The following is a 24,461-nucleotide window of genomic DNA, read 5'->3' on the forward strand; positions in this document are numbered from 1 at the left end:
TCTACTCAGGCTGGCATCTGAGGTAGAGGGTAGACTCCCAGTGTTTCACATTCTTTGTTTGTACAATGCCCCACATCTCTGCACACAGAAGTAAAGTGCCGCTATTAGCACAAGGTGAAAAGCACTTTTTCCCTGAAAGGAACAAAAGTTTTGCAAAGCTCTAGAAAAAGGTAAGTTTTTCAGGAGAAAGATTTTTTTCCTAAAAGGACCTCCTAAGGAACATTTTAAAGTATTTAAACAAGCAAACAAACAAACAAACTGGGACGACTGAGTGGAGTTTAAGTCTGTGCCCCTTCTATATTCTCTCATCCTGTTTCTTTTGACCTCCAGTGAATCACTTCTTTGGGTTATTTATTTCCACCCCCACTTGGTTGTAGTACTAAAAGAATTCTCAGAGGGGAGACTATAGAAGCCTGTCAGCAGCAGGGTCCATTCTGGCAGGAAAACTGTTCTATAAAAGAAAAAGAAATGGATTTCCTTTCGCTGTAGTTCAATATTTTATTCCTCTACACACTGGCTAAATTCCTCTATCTTATTTCCTCACTAACGTCAGGGTTGGGTTGCCCCACTGTCAGACAGCTCTCTTCATTATGATTATCAGTGTTAATGCCATGTCATTAATTCTCATGGGTGTGAGGAGGCCTCATACTGAATGAATGGGGAAGGTCACCATGGAAACATTTGTCTCCATAGCTGACTCACTGCAACCCCCATAACTGCTCAACCACATCCTGTCTGCCATCTGAATTGCACTGGATGAAGCCACAAATTTGGCATCTACTATAGAATCATATTCTTTCTAAAAGCTCTTAAAAATCTATGCCAAGGAAACATTCCTCAGACTCAGGGTAAAAATACCATTGCAGATGTGTCTAAGTGGGTGATGCCATGCAATTACTTGTTAACACCTTTTAATAAACAGACACAGTAAACATTACCTGCAGTTTTCCAGCTCCCAGTTAGAGCATGCTGTTGTAGCCTCCGGAAGTGCCAAGGTAGGAAATGAACAAAATGCTAGCATTTTCATCTTTCAGCAAGGATTCTCCTCTGGGCTGGTGTGCTCTGTCAACCTGTATCACAGTGAACTAGAGGGGAATAAAAAGGCCTTTGCTGAGGTGTTGTTTTGTTTGGTTGCTTCAGTGTAAAAAAGAAAAAAAAAAAAAAACTTAGCAAGATAACCCATGTCGAAAAAATTACATTTGAGAACTGCAGATTTCTCATTTAGCTTTATCATAGAAAGGTAGGATATCAGCACTTCCTAGATGGGAAATCAGATTTATGCTGGGAAAGATCAGACGTAAATAAAATCACACGAGAACTATAGTGTACATTCCAGCCACCTCAGCACAGTTCAGTGGAACAATCTGTCTAGTTCTATGTTCAGAGCTGGCTGTGATTATTCAAACCTAGGCCCAAGCAGAAGGAGCAAGCATGGGATTGAAAAAGGGAATGGTCTATTTCCCAAGCTGTGCACCATCCTTGGGTCTTCATAGAGGGAGGTAGGTCCTCATTTATTGTTTATACATTGGATCCCAGATCGAAGTCTTAAACTTGACTGATAATAGTAGATGTTTATACAGTACTTGCTTAAACATATGCCAAGCTGCACATGGATCACTTCTTTTAATTCTGTATATTATCACATGCTGCTGCTAAGTCACTTTAGTCGTGTCCGACTCTGTGAAACCCCATAAACGGCAGCCCAACAGGCTCTCCCGTCCCTGGGATTCTCCAGGCAAGAATACTGGAGTGGGTTGCCATTTCCTTCTCCAATGCATGAAAGTGAAAAGTGAAAGTGAAGTCACTCAGTTGTGTCCGACTCTTAGCGACCCCATGGACTGCAGCCTACCAGGCTCCTCCATCCATGGGATTTTCCAGACAAGAGTACTGGAGTGGGGTGCCATTGCCTTCTCCATTATCACATGAGGTAGGTATATTCTTTACTTCATGCAACGAAGTAGTGATTTCCCCATGGTCACATAGTTCTTCAGTGACTGTATTGAGACATAAGCCCAGGCAGTCAGCTTCTAGAGTTCATTTATTTAATCATCAAGCCATATATTTGACTCTTATAGAGTCATATTTATTCTTTCTTTTCCTCTCTCTCTCCTTTTCCTCTCCTTTCTCTTTCTTCCCCCTTTCCATCGTTCCCTTTCTCTCCCCTTCTCTTCCCTTTCCACATCTGTTTATCTCTTACCTCCTTCCTGTTACCCACCCCCATCTGCCTCCCATCTCTCCCTTCACACCTGCTTCCATTATAAAAATTTTTCCTAAAAAGTTTGAGATGTCTTAAATTCATACAGTGAATTCTGCCTCTTTGTTTACATTGAAGTGTTCCCTTTTTATGGAATTTGCTTCAGCTTTTCTTTTTAACTTTCTTATTGAAGTATACCAGATATAGGGTGCTATGGCTTGAATGGTGCCCCTCAACCCTCACAATCATACCTTAATCCCCAATGTGACTGTATTTGGAGACAGTGCTTTTAAAAAAGGCAATTAAAGTTAAATGAAGTCCTGAGGGTGGCGTCCTTTTCCAGTATGACTGCCCTCTTTATATAAGAAGATAAAGAGATACCAGCATGGGTATGCATAGAAAAAATGAAAACATATAAGGAAACAGGAGGAAGATGGCCATCTGCAAGCTAAAAAGAGAGGCCTTAGGAGAACATTGCTGGCACCTTGATTTTGGACTTCTGGCCTTCCAAAACTGAAAAAAAAAAAAAAAATAGATTCAGTTGTTGAAGCCACCCAGTCTGTGGTATTCTGAGGTGTCAGTCCTAATAGACTAACATATATGGAGAACTCCTTAAATCTTAATAGATTTGATAGCTTGATAGATGTTCTCATTTTTAAATATTTATAAAATCAGTACAGATCAAGAAATAGAACATTTCAAGTACTCAAAGATGCTCTCTCAGGCTCCTTCTACTCATTTTAGCCACTTGTTCCTATATTTTCACATCTTCCTGCCTGCGGAGAAGACACACTTCCATCCAGTGCTGTCACGAGGGAGGGCTCTGCTTCTGCAGGTGTCCACCATGCCAGGGCTTGGGTGAGTGCCTCAGTTTGGAGGTCAGGGTCAGCAAGGCACTTGACTCGAGACCTAAAGCAACATTACCCAAGCGGCTTCACAAATGATAAAGATGATGTTATAATTATTATCTGATTTCTGTATCTATTTCTCAGTTTCCAAATTAGGGAGGGAAAGGGGAACCAGAGTTTTTCAAAATGAAACACCTTGGTACTTGGTTGGGTCCAAGGTTGGCATGTTTAAAAGTTCTTTACTATAGTTCATCATGAAGTATTTCAGACATTCAAAAAACATAGATACTAATATAACACACCTACCACCTGATTGCAATCAGTTAGTAAGTTTACTCAACTGTTTGGCTTCCTAGGCAGTGCTAGTGGTAAAGAACTCCCCACCAATATAGGAGACATAAGTGATGTGGGTTCCAACCCTGGGTCAGGAGGATTCTCTGGAGGAGGGCATGGCAACCCACTTCAGTATTCTTGTCTGGAGAATCCCATGGACAGAGAAGCCTGGGGGGCCACAGTCCATGGGGTCACAAAGAGTTCATAGGGTCGTAAAAGGCAGCAACATACCTACCACCTGATTTCAATCAATCAGCAAGCTTACTGTACTGTTTACACTTGAAAAAATTTTAAACTATTCTAGTAAATTCTGGAATTTTTTATGTTATTTTAAAGGTTCTTGATCTTGTAGACAAAGAGTTCCTCTAAAACAAAACACAAAACATCCACAATAGCCAGTCCCTTCACCATTTTTTCTAACTTACTAGATCACCGGTTTATCAGTGATTATCACTGCTCTACATGTGCAAGAAAAGTTCTTTAGTAACAAACTGTAGAAATGATCCCTGTGAGTGTAGTCTTGCCAATCCCATTTTTAGCTCCTGTATTGCCCAATATGTAGCATACCATCTGTTAATCTAATGAAATGCCTCAAGGCTCAAATTGTAAATTTTGAAACTTTTAACTTCTTTTGATATGTGATTGAAGATCCCATTCTAATTTGGATTAGATGCTGGATGAAGTTTAAGCAGATTTGGGACTGGGCTGCATGACTAACATCATTCATCTTAATTCCCAGCTTCTAGGCAAGAACGGTTTTGGAATCCATTTACTTTCACTCCAATCATACTTATGAGAGGGATACCAAACAGTTACAGAAAATCTGAGCAGATGTGAGAAAGGAGGAGCAGTGTAAACTCTTCAAAGAATTGCTAGATGGGTTTGCTGCTGTCACTTCAGTCGTGTCCAACTCTGTGCGACCCCATAGACGGCAGCCCACCAGGCTCTGCCGTCTCTGGGATTCTCCAGGCAAGAACACTGGAGTGGGTTGCCATTTCCTTCTCCAATGCATAAAAGTGAAAAGTGAAAGTGAAGTCGCTCAGTCGTGTCCGACCCTCAGCGACCCCATGGACTGCAGCCTACCAGGCTCCTCCATCCATGGGATTTTCTAGGCAAGAGTACTGGAGTGGGGTGCCATTGCCTTCTCCGAGATGGGTTTAGAGATGCCAAAGCTATTACTGGTGGATAGCCAGTATGAAGAGTCCTATGTTCTTAGAGAACATGTTTAAAAAATGAGTAGATGGAGACTTGAAGGAGAGATAGACAAATTGAACCATGTTAAATATAAGCCAGGCAGAAGATTAAATTCAGGCCAGGGTTTGTTATTGTTTTGTGATATTATCCACTCTAGGGTGATGAAGGTACCTTTGGAACATAAAGAACTCACTGACTTCATGTAGTTACCCCAGAGATATAAAGAGTATAGTTTGAAAAACAAATGAAACAAATGGCTGGACTTGAGGAGGGAGGCACGGGCGAGAAGCTGAGAGGTCAAGAATATGAAAAGGAAATTAGTCACCAAAAGCCTACACATGGTGAGAGACCTACATAAAATAAAGAGATTAATTTATGAAACAAATTAAATGGTTAAAAGGTGCATGTTTTGATTATCTTGTGTGATCATCTAACTTTCTGAACTGATCGACATGAATGTGAGACCACAAGCATTTCAGTAATAAAAAAATCTCAGGCCACAACTGCTGAAGAAACTTGAAACCCATGCAGGTGTCTGAGTGAGATGCTTCTCCAGGACTCAGGAGTAATTGTGGAGGAGCACTCACTGTTAGGGCTTCCCAGGTGGTGCTAGTGGTAAAGATCTCACCTCCCAATGCTAGGAGACACAAGAGATGGGGTTTGATCCCTGGGCCAGGAAGATTCTTGCCTGGAGAATACCATGGACAGAGGAGCCTGGGGGGCTACAGCCCATAGGGTTGCAAAAAGTTGGAAACAACCGAGGCGACTTAGTACGCATGTACACACAGTGACTGTTAACAGTGCTTGGTAATCTATGATTGATTCATATTTGCAGCAGTATAAACCATTGGTCTACCTAACCTATGTTACCAAATGTATCTATTTCTCCATGGTTAGTTAGTTAGGCTTTTCAATTGAAAATGAAGTGAAAATGACACTTCAATTGAAAGTGTCAGATCCAAGCTAAGTAGTAAAAGAAAAACATATGGCCTTATAAATATTACAGAAGCTCCCTAGTTTAGACATGCTGGATGTATGTGCATATTATAATATCAGAAAGGGATAGTTCTCTTTCTCCCCATATCTCTCTCATGTCTGTTTTCCTCATGTTGATGCTTAACAGTTTTCTCTACCTAGCAAAAAAAAAAAAAAAAAAATATTTATAACCTTAAAGGTAAACTCCAAATCTGTATCATTCTTGGAACTCTGGATCTGAGAAAGTAGAATATGATCTTTTTTCCACATTCTTACCAATCTTCAAAAAGACACTGCTTAATCTTGCTTGAAAAGATCTTCAAATGGGGCCAACCTCTCTATTTAGGCATATGTGATATACTGATTGGCCAACTTTGGTTCATCCAGTTATGGGCCAAGTTGTGTTTTCCCCAGACTCATATACTGAAGTGCTAACCCCCAGTAACTCAGAATGTTACTGTATTCTTGGAATTGTTCTTCAAGGATGTATTTAAATCACTGCAAATCGTGACTGCAGTCATGGAATTAAAAGACACTTGCTCCTTGGAAAGAAAGCTATGACAAACCTAGACAGTGTATTAAAAAGCAGAGACGCCACTTTGCCAACAAAGGTGCATATATTTAAAGCTATGGTTTTTCCAGTAGTCATGTATGCATGTGAGAGTTGGATCATAAAGAAGGCTAAGCACCAAAGGACTGATGCTTTTGAATTGCAGTGCTGGAGAAGACTCTGGAGAATTCCTTGGACTGCAAGGAGATCAAACCAATCAACCCTAAAGGAAACCAACCCTGAATGTTCACAGGAAGGACTGATACTGAAATTGAAGCTCCAGTTCTTTTGCCATCTGATGCAAAGAGCTAATTCACTGGAAAAGACCCTGATGCTGGAAAACACTGAAGGCAAAAGGAGAAGGATCCGATGGTTAGATAGCATCACTGTCAATGGATATAAATCTGAACAAACTCCAGGACATAGTGAAGGACAGAGGAGACTGGCATGCTGCAGTCCATGGGGTCACAAAGAGTTCAGACATGACTTAGTTACTGAACAACAACAAAATTAAAATGAGGTCATTAGGGTGGGCCTTAATCCAAAATGGCCATGTTTCTTTATAAGAGGAAATTTAGATGTAGATGTGTACAGAGAGGAAGACCATATAAAGGTATAGGGAGAAGATGGCCACCTACAAGCCAGAGAATAAGACCTCAGAAGAAATCAACCTTATTGACACTTTGATCCTGGACTTCTAGCCTTTGAAACTGTGATAAAATAAATTTCTACTGTTTAAGCCATCTAGTCTTTGGTACTTTGTCTTGGCCACCATAGCAAACTAAAACACATTTCTAGTCCTATAGTACCCAACCACTAACTCTAGAATGGGAGACAGGCAAGCCACAGGAGGAAAGGAGAGTTTTCATGACTTGCAGGAGAGAGTGGTGCTGCACATATCACAAGTATTAAAGTTTCCACAGACAGAGAGTAAACGGCCTGCCTTGGTCAACGGGTCATGATTTCATAGAACCATTGTGAAAGGAGAGTTTATTATAACTGGTTTCTTATCTAAACTTTTCAAAACATTCTGAACCTCAGCTTCAATCACCACAATTTTGCATATGTTGGAATAGCAGCAGAGGTTAGTATTTACAAGGCAAGAGAGTGCCACACAAAGTGGCAGATAGTGTTAACTGGAGGGGTGTAGTCAGAAAAAGCCACATTCTTAAATATTCCTGGTAGGCTGGGTATAAAGAAGCTACCAGTTTTCTCAACTAGAATATCACTCAAGGCATACGTTAAAGAAAGCAGTTTCACTCTTGTAGATTGCATGGGAATCTACAGTGGACAGAGAAAGTGAGGAATGCCTTTTCCCTTTTTTTTTTTTTTTTTTTTAAGTCTTTTGTCTGACAGTGATAGCTAGATGATGTATTTTCTAGGAGGGCTGCTTTTCTATTATCAAGTCAAGTGTTACTGACTAACTTGAAAGAAGTTTGAGTAGGAGATACCACAAACAGAATGGACAGAAACAATGGATGGAGCCTGATTCTAGCCCGCTAAAATTGAGAAGAAGAAAAAAAAATGTACTCAGTAAACCTCTTAATGCAGTAATTTAAAATATTTGGGGCATTTGAGTTTCCCTCTGAAAAAAATGAAAAAGTGTTGGGTCTCACTGCTAAAGCCATTTCCACCAGACAGATAAATAAGTACCTGCTGCGAGGGCATTTGTGTTGCTCTGAAATCTTGAAACAGATATGGAAAGAAAAGGCATCGAGTGAAAAGGCATCACTCACATGGAGCGATGGCAGGAGTGGGCCCTGAAATCTGTCAGGTGGGACAACATGGGTCTGGACAGTCTGGCGAGGCGTGGCGAGGAAGACGCGAGAGCTCCTGGCTGCGGTCGGTTGCTCGCTGGACTAGGGCGCCAGGGAAGAGGAACTGGAAGGCTGCTTATAACCAATTTTGGAAATTATCTGAAGCTGGGACGCCTTCCTTCAGGTCTTTGTGCTTGCGTGTTTCCGCCGAGACTTGCCTGGGGCAGCTATCTGCCTGCAGCGTCGCTCTGGGTCAGACACCCACGCGCGGCCGGGCCACAGGTGTGGACCTCAGGGCGGTGGTGAAGTAGAAGGACTCACCCACGGGGCCTTCACGACAAACGGGCGTGCTGGCCACCGCGCCTCTTCTACTACGTGGCCCTGCTTCCTGTTTAGGACCCTTCAGGTGCCACCTGGAGGTTGAGGCAGACACGGACTTCCACAAGGAGCTGGGCTCCGCGGGCGGGGCAGGAGGCCAGCGTGCGTAGAGACAGCGTGGGGCGTGCGGACGCTCCGGCTGGATCCGCGCAGTGCCCCACCCCCTGGGTCGAGGCGCAAAGCCCTGCATGTGCTCCTTGTCTAGCGGTTCTGCTCGGCGGCTCCTGGAGACCAACAGCCATGCTGCTCTGTTCCCCTTGAGGTACTGCGCGTCCTTGATGATGTTGGGGAGGGTGACGGGGCGGGTGCTGGTGGGCCCAAACCCTGCATCCTTCCAGCCTTGGTCAGGTCCCATTCATGTTTCTTAGCTGGGTTTAGAGCCTCAGTACTTGAGCTCTTGGCGAGCGGACACCTCGCCCTTGTCAGTGTCCTCAACCGAGTATTTAAGGAAGGACCGTGCCTTCCTGTACAGACTGTTCTGCTTGTTTGGGGACTCCACTGATGGTATCCTGGGTACTAGCTGACTGGTGGGATTTTTGTTGGTACTGGCTTCTCAGGTGGCGCTAGTGGTAGAGAACCCTGCCTGCCATTGCGGGAGACCTAAGACATGCAGGTTCCATCCCTGGGTTGGGAAGATCCCCTGGAGGGGACCATACCACTCCAGGGTTCTTGCCTGGAGAATCTCATGGAGAGAGGAGCCTGGCAGGCTACAGTCCATGGAATTGCAAAGAGTTGGACAGAACTGAAGTGACTTGAAGCACACTGCATAATTGATACTAACAATATCTTGTTAATTTCTGTTGTTCAGCAAAATGTTTCAGTTATACATATATATTCTTTTTCATTACGGTTTATCACAGTATATTGCATATACTTCCCTGTGCTATATAGTAGGACCTTGTTGTTTATCCATTCGTGTATAATAGTTTGCAGCTGCTAATCCCAAACTCCCAATCCTTCCATTTCCCTAGGCCCCCTCCCCCTTGAAAACCACAAGTCTGTTCTGAGCCTGTTTCTATTTGCTAGATAAGTTCATTTGTATTATGTTTGAGATTCCACATGTAAGTGATAGCATATGACATTTGTATTTCTCTTTCTGATTTATTTCACTTAGTATGATAATCTCTACGTCCATCCGTGTTGCTGCAAATGGCATTATATTATTCTTTTTATGGTTGAGTAATATTCCATTGTGTATATGTACCACATCGTCTTTATCCATTCATCTGTCAACAGACGCTTACCTTGTTTCCCGGTCTTGGCTATTATAAATAGCGCTGCTGTGAACATAGGGGTGCATGTATCATATCTTTTTGTTTTATAGTTTTGTCTGGATATATCCCAGGAGTGGGACTGTGGGATCACATGTCAACTCTGTTTTTAGTTTTTTTGAGGAACTTTACTTTTTGAGGAATTTCGTAGTGATTGAACCAATCTGCATTTTGAGTGGGATTTTTTGGTAGGAAGGCAAGTATGGCTCTCCTGTTGGTCCTTTAAGCAGATCTCCAAGTGCAACTCACTGGCGACTTTCAATGATGTTCTATCCCTGCTCCTCCATGGTGTATTTCACCATGACTGAGCAAATTGTAATCACCCAGAAGGTGAATTTTTTTTAATTTTTATTTTATTACAAAAATTTTGTTTAATGTAGACCGTTTTTAAAGTCTTTATTGAATTTGTTACAGTATTTTCATCTGTTTTATGTTTTGGTTTTTTGGCAGCAATGCGTGTGGGATCTTAGCTTCCTGACCAGGAATCAAACCCGCATCCGCTGCATTGGAAGGCAGTCTTAACCACTGGACCACCAGGGAGGTCCCCAGAATGTGAATTATAAGACTTGCTAGTGTTGAGGTGAATGTCCTATATCCAAGAGCTCAAAGAGTTTAAAATTAATTTCCTTAATTCATCCTACCCATTCTCAAATACATTTCTGTTCTTGCATTCCTCCTCCTAGTTACCCAGTCTCCAAATGAGAAGACTGAAAATCATTTTATACTTCTCTTTTTATCCTAGCCTATTCCTTTTATCTTTCCTGCCACGTCCCTTTCATCAGACACAAAGTCCTTTTGATTCTTCCCATAAATATGTCTTGAGTCTGTCTTTTTTCTTAATCAAGTTTCTTGTTATCTCCATTGAACTGGAAGCCATTTTTTTTATGTGCATGAGGCTTTTCCTCTATGCTTTTCATTATTTCAAATCCTAAAAGCATATGAAGTAATTGAACTGGAAGCCATTTTTTGTGTGTGTGCATGAGGCTTTTCCTTATTTCACATCCTAAAAGCATATGAAGTTAAATATGCAGGATGTTTTGTGGAGATGAACTAAGTAATTTGGCCCCTGATTTTCCAGTTTCATGTCCTGGTACCTTTTCCTCCTACATGGCACCCACTCGGTACAGCCTACTCTTCCATCAATTATCCAGATGATTCCATGTTTCTTTGCCCTTACGTAAGCTGTTACCTTCTGCCTCACATGTTCTTAGCAATTCATTGTTTACCTGGAAAGTGGATAGCAGAACAGTTAGTGGCAGAATTAACATCCCTGTGAAATTTCCTTTTACTCCCCTGCTTGTGTGAGGACTTTGCTGGAGAATAACAACCACATTTCTTTTTCTTTCTGGCATGTGAGGAAACTGCTCAGCCTCACTTGTTTGAAATGGAAACTGAATTCACTATGGAAAGAGAATGGAAACAGTGTGTACTCTTAAGCTTCATTCTAAATTCCTCCCAGTTGACATCCTCCACACTGTTTTCCATTTTCAGATGGGGCTGGTTTAAAGAACCCCTCAAAGATATCTTGGCTTCTCAGGTGACTCAGTAGTAAAGAATCCGCCTGCCAATGTAGGAGATACAGGAGATGCAGGTTCCATCCCTGGGTTGAGAAGTTCCCCTGGAGAAGGTATGGCAACCCACTCCAGTATTCTTGCCTGGAAAATACCATGGACAGAGGAGCCTGGCAAGCTGCAATGCATGGGGTCACAGAGAGTTAGACGTGACTGAGCACCCACGAACGCAAAGGAGAAACGTGGAGAGTGGCTCAAAAAAACACCCTCATAATTATAACTAACCAAGTTTTTTTTTTTTTTTTTTGCACATGAAATCCTCTAATTGGAAAACATATTGGATGTTAGCAGTCATATTTTTACCCAGTTACCACAGCCAATTCCTTTTGTTTGGGATAACAAGTGATATTGGTCATATTTTCAAATTCAAATGTAGTTTTCAAAAGTGTAATTTGTTATTTGTATTCCCATGAGTAGCAAGTACAGTGGTGGTTTGTGCAAATTAATGCTCACAGTAGGAGTGTTTTAATACTACTCCATAATAATAGTATGCAATTTGAAAGGTAATTCTATTATGGCAAGTTTCCTGGGAAAAACAAATGGCCTGATTGTTATAAAATTTGGCTTCATTGTTAGAAATTACAAGTTTATTGAATAATAAATACTGCAGTCACTAGGCCTCTAAAACTGAAGTTTTGAAATGGTGGTAAGAAGAGGTAGTTTCATATAATTCTTTTCATTACCTGTCTCTTCTTTTTTTCAAATTACCAAACCCCGGATTGAAAGTAAGAAAGAGTCGTGATGGGAGCAAAAGGGTAATTGTTGTTCAAGTCAAAATAATAGCTCTTTTAGTTCTAAGTTTTTTTCTTCATTCCAGGGCAAATAAGATATTTTCAAGCCATTTTAATTATAATGAGTGATTGTTAAAATCATAGAGAATAGAAAATGCCTTTATTATTCATGATTATTCTAGAAAATAATAAGTATAAATAGATCTAGGAAGTACTGATTACTAAATTCCAATATAAGGACACATGAATATTATTGTTATATAGAACCTTATTTTATATTTTGTCTTCAGAATAAAATCTTATTAATTTGAATTGACAAACTTTTAAAATTTGTGATAAATTAAGCATTTTATTCTAAACTTTGTCTATTTTAAAATATTGATGGTAAAAAATGAAAGTTTAGAAGATTTTGTTACTTAAAAAAAAGAAAAAAAAAGGCCTAATTCTGCTTATAGAGTTAATGATAATTACATTGGAATCATGGCTGTTTACCAAGGTGCATATAATAAGATCTTGATTCATCAGTAATTGAGTTTATGTTACTATATATCTTTGGGGTGGATGCAACTATATTTCTTGTAACATATCATAGAATCTTTGTGTTTTGCATTTTGTTCATATATTTCTTCATTAAATAACACAGGAATAAGCAGGTAGAGTTTAAAAGATTGACACTGCATTTTTGCTGTTGGGTAAAAAAATGTCTCTCTAAGTTAATGTGCAAAGATTAAAAACATGAGATTCTAGGAAGATGGTAAACTAAACTGGGTATTCTTCCTTTTCACTACCTACCTACTCCATCCAAACTGTCTTTCCTGACTCAAATGGCTGCTAGAACCCATGGAACGGCTGGGTGGAAATGAAGCCTTCATGTCTCCCACTCTGATGGGCTAAGTGGCCCAGCACCACTAAAAGGAGCCTTGGGCTAGATTGTTAATCACCGTAATCTGTAGAGATCTTGGCCCTTTAGAATTAGTGGAAACCTAGTGGAAGATCACCATATTTGTAGGCGTTGTTTCCATTAGTTTCCAAAGGGGAAATAACATTTTCCAGAGAGAAATAATAAAGCAAAAGAGAACTGGACCATCCTCAGATTGTCTTTCGTGTACCCAAGTCTGGGAGAGAATGACAGGTGCAAGACTTCCTATACTGCTGTTGGGCCTCCAATATATGTATCACTTTCACCACTTTGGTACTATGCTTTAAGTGCCACTGAGCAGGAAAAATGAAACAAAGCCAAAAACATGTAAAGGAGTCCAGCAACTAGAGAGGAAGATGGGTCGGAACAAACAAGACACAAGTCAGGCAGAATTGAACTTCTGGATGAGATAGATAATAATTTGAAACTGAAATCTAGGGTTCTAAGGAGATTCAGATACTTTTCAAGAAGTCTTTTGAAGCTAAAACAAAGAAACAAACAAAAATAAAATCTATTGTTTCCCTTTAAAAAAGAAAAAAGATTTTCTAATTGAAGAATTTACCAGAAGAATTGAAGGTAACGGAGACTGTGATGTGTTCCACACAACTTGGCCCTTCTTTGTCCTGGCCACGTAGGTGGATTACATTCCCCAGCCCTTTTCACCCTAATGAATACCCTCACTAGAGCTCTTGCTAATGGAGTGTGACTAGAAGTGATGTGCGCACCAGCTCCAGAACTGACAGACTTCTAGTGGTGATGTCTAATCTCTCCCCATTTGCTGGCTGAATGGAGACGTCTAAGGTGATTTGGGAAACCTTATGTTGAAGATAACAAGTTTCTGCCAAACAAGCTTGATTGAGCACAGCAGACTCCCCCTAACTTTTACCACTTACACTTTATGGGATCAAGAAATACACGACAGTGCTTCTGTCACGGCTCAGTGGTAAAGAATCTGCCTGCCAATGCAGGAGACACAGGTTCGATCCCTGATCTGGAAAGATCCCATATGCCGCGGAGCAGCTAAGCCTGAATGCCACAACTACTGAACCTGTGCTCTGGAACCTGGGAGCTGCAGTTACTGAAGCCCAAGCACCCTAGAGCCTGTGCCTCACAAGAGAAGCCAGTGCGATGAGAAGCCCGAACACCACCACTAGGGAGTGGCTCCAGCTTGCTGCAACTAGAGAAAAGCCAGCGCAGCAACGAAGAGCCAGCATAGCCATAAATAAATAAAATAAAAAAGAAATACACTGCAATTGTGTTGAGCAACTGAGTTTATACTTATGCCTTAAGTATAACCTTAATGAATACGTTGACCTGAAAATTAGTGGCTTGAAAGATCAAAGGAAAGAAAGATCTCAATGCGTACATTATAAAAATAGATTTATGGAAGTTTTAGGACTTTGGAAGATGACTAATATGTGAAGAAATGGAGTTCTGGAAGGAGAAAAAAGAGCAGATAAATGATTAAACCAACAATAAAAAACTTCCTAGAGATGAAGAGAGACTTAAGAGAATTTAATGATGTTCAAGTAGAATTGAGGAGAAAATACATACACCTAAGGATTTCATAGTAGGATGTTTTTTAAAAGATCCTCATAAACTTTTATCCAAAAAATATTCTTACAAAGGAAAGAGAAATCTGTCAATGGATTTCTCATCTATAAAAGGTAATATAGAAGAGAGTGGAGTAACGTCTTGAAAGGAGAAAGTCTTCAAGCCAGCAATCTTAACGTGCTCACAAAAGATACTCATATTTCAGAATGTAGGAAAGATATTTATGATTATGCAAATGGTGGAGTATATGCTGCATTAGAAGAAAAGAACTGAGAAAGCAACATATTCAAACCACAAGTAAAATAGAAGAGACACCCTGACACAGAGAGGAGAAAAGGATTTGGAGCTAAATCTATGTGGATGATAATATCCTACTGCTTGGACTGTTAATGTAGTGTTAATTATGGAGTCTTGAAAATAAAAGGATATATGAAGACTGAATATTAGCCTACAACCTAAAGTACACTGTTTGAGCAAAACCTGAGAGTTTATAGTGGATAAGAGGAAGAAAAGTAAAAGCATTTAAATAGTTTTATCTGGGGGCATATAAAAGAGAGAAAATTGCCCTCCCATTTTTATTAGGTTACAATCTTTTTATTAATGTGTCACTGACAAAATTTTTCAGTGTCATACGTCCAACTCCAGTTTTTCTACAAGCCTTTCAATTGCATGATTTTGCAAAAGACAGTCATTTTTAGAAATTAATATGTTGAGTTAAAGAATTGACTGCATTTTACATTTTCCTTATTTCAACTGGCTAGAGGCTTATGATTCATTTCATTATTTATTTACATTAATTGGTATATTCTATATTTTCCCACTTTTAATAGTTATGTTAATGAGGCTCTTAATCAGATACGTATCTTTCTTACCTCTCTACTATTAAAAATTAAATGGCAAGCCTTCTCTTGACAGAGATGCTCTTATTCAATCTTCCTTTCTCATCTGTGCTTCCATTCTTTAAAAAAATTATTTATTTATTTTTGGTTACAGTGGGTCTTCATTGCTGCTTGGGCTTTTCTCGAGTTGTGGAGAGTTGGGGCTACTCTCTAGTTTCAGTGTGTGTGCTTCTCGTTGCAGTGGCTTTTCTTGTGGAGCACAGGCTCGAGGAGCACAGGCTTCAGGAGTTGTGGCACATGGGCTTAGTTGCCCTGCAGCGTGTAGGATCTTCCCAGACCAGGGATCGAACCTGTGTCCCTTGCATTGGCAGGCAGATTCTTATCCACTGTACCACCAGGGAAGTCCTTAATTTTACTTCCTTTAATTTACCACCCCCCACCCCCACCGCCCCACCACAATAGGTACAAACCACCACGAGCTGCAGTGTTTAGTGAATGAAGTCTTAGTATATAAATTGTACTTTCTGTTTGTGAGAAAGGTTGTTCTCAATTGTTATGCTATTTGGTCTCTAATTCATATACTCAACAATCTTTCAGTTTTTTCTATTTCTTTAGACTTTGTTTATATTTTATTTTCACAGCATTTGAAGCCATTCCCAGCATAGACTTTATTTTTGCTAAATTGTCTCTGATGATCCACAATGTGGATTCCCTTATGCTTCTTGCTTGGGAGACACATGTTTTCCCTTATTTCCTTCAGAACACTTGATTTTGAGATTTTCTACAATATTTAAACCTTTTCTTTTATAGGCTCTACTTACAGGTTTTTGAACGTGGATGCTTAGCCATCTTTGGAATGTTAAAAGAGTATTTTTTAACGTGGAGAAGTTCTTAATTCAAAAGAATAGGAAGTCAGAACCATGTAGGATAACACATACTGTGGACTGAGGTAGCCAACATATGTCCCAGTTGTTAGCATGGTGTGTTTATGTGTTAGTTATATGGCTCATTCAGCCAGTACAGTAGTCTGCCTATACTTAGGGTTTTTGAAAATATTTATAAATAATTCATAAGCAGACAAAATTTATTTATTTATTTAGCTGCTTCCAGGGTTTGTTGTGGCACGTGGGCTTCTTTATTTGCCGTGTGTGGGCTCTAGAGCATACAGGCTCAGTAACTGCGACATGAGGGCTTCAGTTCAGTTCAGTTGCTCAGTTGTGTCTGACTCTTTGCAACCCCATGAAGAGCAGCACGCCAGGCCTCCCTGTCCATCACCAACTCCTGGAGTTCACTCAGACTCACGTCCATCGAGTCAGTGATGCCATCCATTCATCTCATCCTCTGTCGTCCCCTTCTCCTCCTGCCCCCAATCCCTCCCAGCAGCAGAGTCTTTTCCAATGAGTCAACTCTTCGCATGAGGTGGCCAAAGTACTGGAGTTTCAGCTTTAGCATCATTGTTTCCAAAGAAATCCTAGGGCTGATCTCCTTTAGAATGGACTGGTTGGATCTCCTTGCAGTCCAAGGGACTCTCAAGAGTCTTCTCCAACACCACAGTTCAAAAGTATCAATTCTTCGACACTCAGCTTTCTTCACAGTCCAACTCTCACATCCATACGTGATGACTGGAAAAGCCATAGCCTTGACTAGATGGACCTTTGTTGGCAAAGTAATGTCTCTGCTTTTCAATATGCTATCTAGGTTGCTTAGTAGCATAAAATCTATTTTATGTCCAAATTTTTCCCTAATATATCAGTCATGTTGGAACAAATTCCTATTTTAAAATAAGTACTGTCACAGAACTGATGTAACATAAGGAATGAAATGTTATATCTGTCATTACATTAAATGTTAATTGAAATCTCCCTTTACAAAAAAAGAGATCATCAAATTGAAGTAAAAAAAGCACAGCCATGTACTAACATTATAGGAAACACATTATAGCAAATATATGGGCAGAGAGAAGCAAGGTAAATCTAAATAAAATATAGCAGGAATAACATTAATTATATTAGAGAAGTTGAAATTAAAATATAATGACTAATCGGGATGAAGAGTGATTATATAATAACAAAATTTCTATTATGAAGGAGATATGCTGATTATAAACTTTTGTGTACCAAACATACAACTCAATATATAAGCTAAAATCTATTAGAAAATAAAATCTATTAGAATTTACATTAACAATGAAACTTTAGTATGCCATTTTCAATTTCGAATAGATTTGATAGGGGAAAAGTTGTTTTGAAAAAAACTATGTATATGTACATATACACACAAATATACATGTAAATGATCATAAGTGTTACATTTTTGTATCCCTTAGGTAGAGAAAATATTCTAGATCAATTTGAAATTTTAACATATATGTTGAAAAATGAATTCAATATTAGAAAAAGAATCTTACAATTGATCAAATAATTAATACACTATGATAAAGATTTTATTTTAGGAATGAATGATGATTCAATATCAGGAAATCTGCCACCAGAATTTAATACATGATTTATTATAAAACAAACTTAAAGGGAGTAAATTTATGGATTTCTAACAAAACTTTTTAAACAAGCCAGAAAAGACTACATTAAGCTTTAAAAGTTCATTTACCAAAAACACAGATGGACTCTATTTCTTTTCTAAATAATGAAATACTAAGTATCTCTAAAAAAAATCATTGAGGGTATGTTTCTAATTGAAAAACTGGACAAAGGACATGAATAGGCAATTCATAGGACAGCAAATCTTAAAGGTCAACAAAGAAAAATGAAATGATGAGACTCACTAAAAGTCAGGGCAATGCAAACTAAATTAACAATAAGATGTCATTATAGCCTTATTATATCAGCCAAAATAAAAGAGACTGAAATCTTCCTACTGCTTACAAGGATATAAAGAAAACTGTATTTTCAAAAATTGCTAGTAGATATATGAATTACTTATTTTGGGGGGTTAGGACAGTTATTATAATAAAAAAGGAAAATACCTTATACCCTTTGATCTATCAATCCCATTCTGGTTATTTAAACCAGAGAGTTAAAGTATGCATATATAAGGACGTTTAATTAAGCAAAGAAAAATTGGGAGGAAAATGAATATCCATTATAATGGTTGAACTATGCTAGCTGCATATAATGCAGTTATAAAAATATATTATAGCTATATCAAGATACTTTGCAGAATTTTCATGAGGTAGTTTTGGGTGAAAAGGAAAAATGTATATAGTACACTTTTTTGTTTTCCTTTCTCTTGCTTGGTTTTAACAAAGTGGGAAGCATGGATGCTAGGCGAGAAACTGGGAAATTTTATTGAGTACCTTCTCTTTTAGACAAGAGTTAACATTTTACTGTTGGAAGCTCGCAAATCTGTCAAGGAGGTATTATTAGCTCCATCTTACAGATGGAGGTATGGAGATTCAAAAAGTTTAAATAATTTGTTCAAGGTAAAAAAAGACCCACTTAGTTGCAAAGCTAAGATATACACTGCAAAGTTCTGTTCCCAAAACTTTTGATTACAGTTTCAATAAAGTCAGAGGAGAGTTAAATTATGTGCTCTTTGAAAGTTGAATGCATAGGCATGTACTTGGGGAGTGTTTGGAAAGATAATTCTCTTGAAGTTTCTTCTTATATCTTAAAAATTTATATGAATTTTTATTTCATTCCTTACATGTTAATTAGAATATAAGAACTGGAGGTTTAAAATTTACAAAAATTTAAATACAAAGAAGAATATTAAAAGCAACAAATAACATACAAGGGAATACCCTTTAAGTTATCAGCTGATTATTCAGTAGAGACTCTGCAGGCTGTAAGGGAGTGGCATGATTAAGGTGACGAAAGCAAAAAGCTTACAACCAAGAATACTCTACTCAGCAAGGCTCTCATTCAGATTTGATAGAGAAATCAAAAGCTTTATAGACAAGTAAGCGCTAAGAGAATTCGGCACCACCAAGGCAGTTTTATAGTAAATACTGAAGAAACTTCTCTTAGGCATAATTAGGAAGCTCATAATATCAGGAAATGGAGTGGTGGCACACTTGTGCTGTGCGTATCTAGTAACCATATATATGCATCCACAGTATTTCTTTTATGACATTTCAAACGAATTTTTTATATATCACATGTCAAATTATGTAGTTTTATCACATACATATTTCATTTTTAGTGACACATGAAAGTTTTATAATATCCTCACATTAATAGAGAGATTAATAATAATAATTATAAGATAATAATAATTCCTTAAAAAATAAAAATAAAAGCAGAAAGCAACTGAGAATTTTGAGATTCAGTCTTGTCCAAGGTCACATGTGTGCATACATGGTAAGTTGCTTCAGCTATGTCAGACTCTTTGCGACCCTATGTACTGTAACCTACCAGGTTCCTCTGTCCATGGGATTCTCAAAGCAAGAGTACTGGAGCGAATTGCCATGCCCTCCTCCAGGGGATCTTCCTGACCCAGAGATTGAACCTGCATCTCTTGCATCTCCTGCATTGGCAAGGGGTTTCTTTTCCACTCGCGCCACCTGAGAAGGCCTGTCCAAGGTCACGTAAGTCCATCCAAAGTTTGAACCAGTCACAGATGTGCTCTTTGGTGCTCTCCACTCTGATTTCAAAGTAGAGGCTCTTTTTCACTTCCTCTATTTTAATTTTAGAGTTCTGGCCGAATGGAAGAAGCATAAAGAAAATGGTTCATTGCTTCCTCTGGTAGACAGTTTAATCTTGTGAGAATTTATGGTAGGTAGTACTTGAGAACAGCAGTATAGTGCCTGCATGGCAATTCTTGCAGCATCTCTACTGTCGTATGTCATACCATTTTCTTGTTTGCCACATTGTATATCAGCTATATTTGCAAATAGCCACTCATGCAGGGAAGTAACACTTTACACTGGTTAGTATGGTACTCTCCAATTTTGAATGTGGTTTAGTAAGCTGTATCTGCTAAATATATAGCATTTTTATCATTGTCATCTCCAAACCACAGTATTAACTCTCATATGGTGATCAAAGTAACAGTCTCAAAACTCTTTGAGCGAACAAGTGATGCTATTGTGGTACCTACCATTGTGTTAAACAGGATGTACATAGGTAATTAATAATGTTTAGGATATCTAAATAGGTAGAAAACCTTCACCCCGAGTTGGGAAATATAAATCAATAAAAATGATGTAATGTGGTGAGACGCAGCAGAAAAGTATCCTTGGCAGAAAGAAGAATAAGTACAAAACACAAACTGGGAGCTCTTTCAGGAGAAGTTTTGAGCTGATCCAAAAGAGTATAAAGTATGAATGCCCAGGGTAAGGCTCTGCAAAAATCAGGGACTGTGTATGTGTTTGTGGCTTTCAAAGCTAGAAGTAGCTTGTGCCCATGGCTGTGACATCTTCTGGTAGGTGAGAAGCCGCACGAGTTAGGAGGGAGCATTGGATCAGCCCGCGGCGTCCCAGTTCTGGCTAACGAGCTGGTCAGGCCTGTTGCAGGCTACTGGGAAGCTGCAGTCAGCCTAGTCAAGGTCCTGGGGAGGCACTAAGCAGGTGGTTCGATCTGAAAGACTTGAACCGGCTCAAAGTCAAGTAGGTCAGACAGCGTTGGGCAGCGGCAGGCATGACAAAAGCTCCAAAAACTTGTGCCACTTGAGAGGGGATGCCTGACCTCTAAGATCTTTTTGACTAAGGGCTGCTCTGGTTTTCTTTGCCTTTCCTACTTTCCTATGAAGCAGTATTCTCATGTCTGAATTTTTCAAAAAACTGGAAAAAGCCCTGTTACCTGGAAGTAATATCATAATCTTTGGTCCCCCAGGAAAATTCTTTGTGTCCCAAATTAGAACATGTTATTGATCTTTGCCCTCAGTGGTAAAATCATTCCTTGGTGCTAGGAAAGGTGGAGTGGAGTTTGTGTTAGTGAAAGGGGGATCTTAAAGCCAAGGATGCATCTGTACTTAAGCAGTAAAACCCTAACCTGAGAGATTCGTAAACTCTGCAGCTTTCCTTACTTTGTCCTTGACTTTGTCAGCTCCTTTCTTTAAAACAGATGATGCGGGGCAGACTGATAAGATAGGTTCCCCTGAGTATATCCATCCTCTCTTCAACCTGACTATGGTTGACAGTTTATGTAACACTAACTCTGAATAGGTGGAACTGAAAATTGTTAAATTAATAGTTTTTACAGAATTTGTTGCATATGCAAAACCAGTCAGGCTCAGGTTTTTAAACAGTGGACATTGATTTACAGTTTCTGATGCTTTAAATACCATCCTGGTATGGCTGAATCTTACCTTGGCATAGAAGTGTGATAATGTGAGTGCTGGGCCATTTTTAATGCATAGTAATGAACTGTCTCTCACAAGATAACTTTATTATTATCCTACAGGATAGCCATGAGATTTTTTAAAAACTATTTTTCTTTTCTCTCCTGTCAACTCTAATGAAAAGGAGTCTTAGCTAACTTTTCACATTTACCTTAATTTCTGGATAACTCCATCAAAACTTTGACATTTGGACTAGGCCCAAAAGCTCCTATAAGGCCAGTCACTGACCAAAAGATCTCTTTCTTACATTTACAAAATAGATAATAAGCTTATGATAAATATTACTCCAAGAAATTGCACAACCTGAAAATATATATGAAATTTAAAGGCATGTACTTAAAATATTAAAAAAATTTAGATACATCTGAGGAATATCCCTGCCACTTGAAAATATTTCTCAAACATCTTCGTGTTTCAGGTGTGAAAGCTTTGGTCAGTGGACAGCTACTAGACAATTACTGAGCAGAGAAGTAAGAAAGACTAAGAGGAATTAAAAGAGATCCTTCTGTCACTTTTTCATATCTTCATTATCCTGTATATTTTTTCCTTATGATGCTTGTTAAGAATTATATGTATTTAAGTGAGTAATGCTTATTTCCTCAGATGGAATATAAAATCTTACATAAAGGCAGGAACCTCATCTTGAATCCTCCGTGTACTGTGCATGATACACAGAGCCTGTGCAAGGTGAGAACTTAATATATTTTTTTGTGAAAGAATAAGTGAATGGAAGAATGAATAATTCAAGTGGATAACTAGAGGGTTAGACAATGAAGGAAATAAGGCCGGGATACCACAGAAGGTTAGCAGAGTTGATCTGGAATGATAGTAAAGGTGCCACGCTCTGTCCCCTGATTTATAGCATATTGGGTACCAGTGGCCTGAATGTCCAGGTGTTGGCCATGGCCAGGGAGCATTGTGAGACCTTGGAGATGACTCTTTTCTCTGACTGTGTTGGTGGCAGTAAAGCTGTTGTCTTAACCTGGATTCTGATCACACACTGTGTATACAGTAGTTGTGTAACAGGCCAGGTGAGCTATAAACAAATGCTGTTTTCATTTCTTCAACTCCCTGTGCAATTCTTTAGCTTAAGATGATAAACAACTTTGGCAGGCAGTCAGATGTTTTAAACATATTTTCACAGTGGTCAGGAATACATCATTATTGTGATTCCTCAAATTTAACTGTTAATTTTCTGTTCAATTTATGTTCAACTGTTAATTGTATGTTCAATTGGAACAAATCAGAGCTGACCTAACTAGTTGGTTGCATAATAATTAATACACATAATAATAAAAACATTAATGGATCATTTTAGCTAATAATAGCAAGTTTATCTTCCTTAATTGGGCTACTTTTCTCCAAAAATGATTTGCAATACAATTTATTCAGGCTAGTTTGCAGTCACCGAATTTCCTTATGTTCTGTCTACTAGAAGCAATTTGTCTTCTTTTGTTAATAGGCTTATAAATTTGAGTTTTAAAGCCAATTAAAGAGAAAATCACCAAATGAACTAAACCTAATTTATTTGACTAACTGGCTAGCTTTTACTTTTTCAGAATTAAAAAATATGGAATTTTATGTCTTATTTTATCTTTAATGACTTTCATTGAGTACTTTAGACTTCAGTTTCTCTGTTACATAATATGTAGAATGCAATTAGTCATATAGTGATTATTCTCTTAGTATTAAGTATTACATTATAAGCTAAAGGATTGCAAATATGAATTATTCAAAACAAATCTGTTAAGGTATTTGTTTACTGTTTCTTGTTTACCAGAACATTAAAAAAGTGGTTTCAGAAAACACTTATTAAATAGTAGGTTAGATAATGGGGATATAGGGATGAAAAATGTAATCTTTGTTCTCAAGAAGCTCACTGTGTAGAAGGCAATATAGATAAAAAAGCAAGCATTTTATTCTAGTGTGATGAGTAATATAACAGAGGAATTCACTCAATATTTAAAGATAAGAGCAGAGAGAGGCATTTTTTTTTAATACTGGAAATAATTTATTTTGTTGTCAAAGATGTTCTAAAGGCAGTTTTACTTGATGGGTTTCTTGAAGAGAAGAAGATACTAGCCAGAAAGAAATATGTGTGTATGTGTGTGCATGCCTATAGGATGAGTATTTTAAATAGAGAAAATATCATGTGCAAAGAAAATAGCCTTTTATCACCTGTAGCTCTGTGCAGTATTATGTTTAGTGATCACTGATGAGAAGCTGGGGGAGATCAACAGGAGCCAGATCATAGAGAGCCTTATAAAACATGCTAAACAAATGGCTTTTTATTCTAAAGATAATATGGACCCACTAAAGAATCTTATGCAATATAGTTTTTTTCCCTTCTTTCTTTTTAAAATACACACCCTTTTTCAATATACATAGAAATAATGTGGTTTTCTTTAAAAGATCTGAAGTTCAACATAAAATTTATTACTCTCCAGTAAAATTTTTAAATTACTTTATCAGTAATATGATTTGTTTAATTAAAGAAGAGTCTCTTCTTTCACCCTACTCCTTCCCTAACATTTATATAAGCTTTTAGTTGCTCAGTTAAGAATAACAACTTTGGATCAGTATGAAATGGGGATAGAAAAGTTTCAGAATAAACTTGGGAGACTTGTTAAGAGGCTGTTGGGGATTGATTGCAAGGAAGAGGTGATGAGTGTCTGAGCTACAGTAGCAGTGGTAGGAACTGAGAGAATGGGGTTGGTGAAAGATCTATTAAGGAGGTTAGATCATTAGGACAGGATGAAAAATTAAATACTGGATGGAAATGATAGAATGGTTAAAGTTGATTGCTCAGTTTCTGGCTCATCCTAATAGTTAGGTAATGATCCACATTAAAGGGTTTTGACAGAATGGGTATATAAGGGAAAAATGGTAAGTTCAGTTGGGGATCTATTGCTTTAGAGATGAATGATGTATAATAAACATATGGATATATGGGTTGGAGCTTAGAATAGAGATCTGAGAGACAAATATAGATTTGAAACTCATTGCTGAACAGATGGTAGTTGAAATCACAAGATTGGTTAAGATGT

General features: G+C 38.4%; 1 pseudogene; it reads right to left on the reverse strand.

Moving 5' to 3' along the window:
- Positions 1-3,804: 3,804 nt before the first annotated feature.
- Positions 3,805-3,897, reverse strand: LOC113898918 (annotated as a pseudogene).
- Between the last annotated feature and the right edge of the window lie 20,564 nt (positions 3,898-24,461).

The sequence above is a fragment of the Bos indicus x Bos taurus genome, chromosome 9 (assembly GCF_003369695.1).
Source record: "Bos indicus x Bos taurus breed Angus x Brahman F1 hybrid chromosome 9, Bos_hybrid_MaternalHap_v2.0, whole genome shotgun sequence".
Lineage (NCBI taxonomy): Eukaryota > Metazoa > Chordata > Mammalia > Artiodactyla > Bovidae > Bos > Bos indicus x Bos taurus.